Source organism: Hylaeus anthracinus, unplaced genomic scaffold (assembly GCF_026225885.1).
Source record: "Hylaeus anthracinus isolate JK02 unplaced genomic scaffold, UHH_iyHylAnth1.0_haploid 11989, whole genome shotgun sequence".
NCBI classification, from domain to species: Eukaryota; Metazoa; Arthropoda; class Insecta; order Hymenoptera; family Colletidae; genus Hylaeus; species Hylaeus anthracinus.
Window position 1 is genome coordinate 14,453,419 of NW_026534337.1, and position 3,995 is coordinate 14,457,413.

At 44.5% G+C, this 3,995-nt stretch overlaps 1 protein-coding gene across 3 annotated transcripts in view; it reads left to right on the top strand.

Annotated features, from left to right (window-relative positions):
- Window positions 1-3,470: 3,470 nt before the first annotated feature.
- Window positions 3,471-3,995, top strand: part of LOC128887472 (irregular chiasm C-roughest protein-like) — a 216,414-nt gene continuing 215,889 nt past the window's right edge. For 2 of the 3 annotated variants that reach the window (XM_054143410.1, XM_054143411.1), the window contains exon 1: window positions 3,473-3,494. The gene's annotated coding sequence lies outside the window, so the exon portion shown is untranslated. Of the gene's footprint in view, window positions 3,495-3,995 lie in introns of all 3 variants that reach the window. The other variant, XM_054143412.1, reaches the window with a different exon arrangement.

The following is a 3,995-nucleotide window of genomic DNA, read 5'->3' on the forward strand; positions in this document are numbered from 1 at the left end:
TTCCCTGAAATTCGCGTCTACTTCGTGGAATATAAAAAATCTTTTTCTTCTCGATGCTGTGTGCTGGACGAATGAAATCTCAGTCGTGCTCGCGTAAGTTCGGAGTTACGAAGCGCAATCGATCGAAACCATCGTCTCCCGTCTTTTACTTTGCCTAATGCCATCATTAGGCATTCTAAATAGATGGCTCCTAATTCGGGATCCGCGCATTACTTATTCGAAGATGAACCTCTTAACGGAACGGTAATACCATCCACGTGACAGCCTCCCATTCCGTTTCTCGCTGTGCAGCGCATTATCGAGTCGTAGTTAACACGCACAGACAATGTAACGCAGTTAGCAACGTCAATATTAATTTGTGCCGATGCAATTTGATTACGCTCCTCGCTGTTCGGGTTAACGGGCTGTAATAGCAGGTTGCATTAACTTACTCGCCATAAGATCTCGTCAGCCGACAATGACGACGTGTGCGACAATTTTCGACGACGATTTTCAACCTGGCCCTCCTCTCCCATCCACCGGTGCATATTTGCATAATTTACTTATAAAAATGGTGCCTGCTCGTGACGCGCGTCGCGTCGCGTCGAGATGAACTTTCCGACGCGGCGATGAGCTTTCATCGATACTCGCGAGCTACTGGTTAAAAGTTTCTCGCCGAGGCGTCCTCGACTCTCTCGTTATTCACTTTGATTTCGCTTTGCTTCGCAGCGATCCTCGCGTAGGAAGATATATCCGTTGAAATTCGCTTACCCGAGCGAGTTCGCGTTATGTAATTCACAGGATCTCTCTAGACTTCGTTTTTGCCTGGTGTCGATCTCGTCTCGATCGTTAAACACTCGTCGCGCGTCGCTATGTCACGTATTTTCCGCTGTCTACTCCATCGAGGGAGATTCCTTGGAAAAGGACCCGGCTCCCTGAGCTCAGACGCGCGGTTCTCTTTTTCTCGACGCGCGATTCCGAGGAGCAGGGCTGATCGCTCTGAAACCTTTCTAGACAGCTGGAGGACTCGAAAACGCGAAGTCCTTTTTCTTGGTTGACGAAAGGTGGATGATTATTATTCAAATCTGAAAGCGTTCAAATCTTTCGATATAGATAACACTTGTCAAAGGGTGGTTTATGTAATTCATAATTCATTTAAATCCATTCGTGCGGTGGCTACATGATATTTGAAAGATGATAATTTTTTAACGTCCATAATTACTTTATTGTATTTTCGATGTACAATCTGAATATTATTCGACAGCCATACGTATCGGCACTCGTATACTTTGCATGTTTTTCGTGCATATGTGAATATTTTTCACGCATATACGCACTTTCCCGCGAATAAATGTATATTTTGCATGCATGAAAGGCGCACGCTGTTTGCATATCCGCTAGTTATAATACGATACATGTATTTCATCGAACGGGACCGATATACCTTTCGGTCCTTCTGAAAAATCCAAGAATTATTCTAGCCTCCTTATAGATAACATCTGTCATAGCATGGAAAAATAGATTCTTATCGAGAAGCGTCGAACCGCGAAAGTCGAGAACGTGATCAAAATGAGGACCACGAATACAGAATTGACGATAAAGAATGATCGTGATCCATGGCAACTTCCAAACTCTAAACCAAACATCGACTTATTTCGAAAACGATTCTTCGAAGTTTCCCTTGTTCTCGACTTCCGTATCGATGTTCGGGGCGATATATTTTCGAGCGCTGCAGGATAAACACACAGGGGCTTCTACGTGGGCGCAGGACCCCGTCCAGGGCGCAGCTGCCACGGTGTCGCGTTACTTGGAAATCTTTCGGGGTCTCGTCCTGTCTTCGATTCTGCTCTTCGTCGTCGAACGATAGCGGAGGACGATGTCGACCCTTGTCGAGTCGTCCTAAAATGAGAAACCGTTTACCGTGTGACATTTCTACGCGCTGTCGGCTCGTTTAAATACTCTTATCTAAATCCCAACTACTTTTAATCTCTGCCAGCTTCCACGAAGGGCTGAAACTATGGCCGGATATTGGCTCCGCGGGCTAACTAACGATTCTCACGCAACTGCGGTTTCACACGATATTGGAAACGGGCGGGAGCTCGCGAAGAAATCGACCATTGCCCGGTTGCGTTCATATCGGTGAACTCGTTGTTTAACAATGCAAACGTCGCTTCCACTTGCACGGATACAGCCGGGAAAAATTGATTTATTCAGGGTGAACGATTTATCGAGCAGCCGCGACCTCTAATCGTTTGTTTTCTCTGCGAATTATACTGTCTGATTTTATCGGAGCTCGTCTGCCAATTATCGTCGTGGCAACATATTTGAGTGCGCTGAATATTTTTCCTTTTTTCGCCTGTCGTTTGCGTGTACATAGAGAAAGTTGCGACTTGCTAGGAAACGTCCGATAGACGTGCGAACGAAACTTTATTTTAACCCCCTGTTGGACACGTGTATTTTCTTGTGCTCAAAGTAAGCGCTTAATGGAACACGATGGCATGTTTAAGATCCAGATGTCGTGTGTTGATTTGTATCGTAACTTTTGATCGAGTGATTCTACGTTAGCTTCCGAAGGGGAATAATTCTGTGTACAGAACGTTCGTTATTTAAATATTAATCGTTCGTCTCACAGGGCGGGACAAAATTTATTTTTGTAGTTGAATCGGATAAGGTTCGTCTTTCTTGAGTAAACTAATGCAGAGTAAATATGAGAGGCGACTGTCACTTTCATGTTGATATATAAGAGCAAACAAAAATTATAGGTGTACATACAATATGATTTATTAGTTTACAAGGACCGTATACAAAATTCATAATCCAATAGTAATATTTTGTGTAGAATTTAATATTCAAATACTTGGGTAGTTTCTTCATACTACTGAAATATTTGTCGCTCGTTCGAATAGCAAACTACTCGAATAGAGCCAGCCCCAAGACGGATAGGTCTACGAGACTTTTACTGCAGCTGTTTGGAGATGTTACGAGGGTTGCCGTGCGCGAATCCTCTGGAGCTGAAAACTAGCTCAGTGTTACACGCGTCGCGCGTTTCTAGGCGAAGTGCCGTCGTAAAAGTAGTTACCCGAAAAATTAGAGACACCAGAAGGAATTTGGTAGCGCGCCAGGATTAATTATCGAGAAACATTATCGCCGAGACGGAAAAATTCGCGGACATTTAGCCTGGGCGGGGTGGAATATTGCGCTCGGTCTGTTTAATGGCGAAATAATGCAACCTTTTGTTACGGGGTTATTATCGTGATTGAGGAAGCGACGCGTTAGCTACTTTACTCCTCTGGTTTTTAATTACACGCTTTAATGAAGCGTGGGTGTGGTAGAATGAAAGGCAACAGTCATCGCCCGCCTCAGGGCGGTGAGTTATGATTTATTTATTGCAACAATATGGAAGAGATCTCGATGAGTAACTCTGAATTTTTTTCAGATCATTTGGGAGCTTGCGACGATACGTGGATCTGGCATGAACAAGATGGACCTAGTGTTCGAGGAAGGGGTGGATAAAGGTATGAAGTCTTTCGTTAGATAAGTAATCTTGTGTTTCATGAAAACTATTAGTTTCGATTGACACTTGACAATCTATAGATTAGCGCTGAGTTAAAGGAACGAAGGGTTTTATTATTTAGCGAACTGGTAGCTGGCTCCGTTCGATAAGTTCGATTCACTCGTCTGTGCCGTTTCCCGAATGATTCCATCGAATTTTCATCGCGGTTGGTGGATTTTATCCGATGACCGTAATTCACTTTGATCGTTCGCCGCGATAAGGTCGAACCAATTAGGAGGTTTATCGTTGACCCGAGATAATCGAGGGGGCGAGCAGGAAAAAAGGTTATCTTATCGGCGCAGATTTGTCGTGACTTTGTCCCTTCGTGCTCTCGTCTTCGGTCACCCTTCGCCGTTGGCCTCCATCGAATTTCCATTAACGCTGGCCAATTACGTTGCGTCTCTCTCTCTCTCTCTCTCTCTCTCTCTCTCTCTCTCTCTCTCTCTCTCTCTCTCTCTCTCTC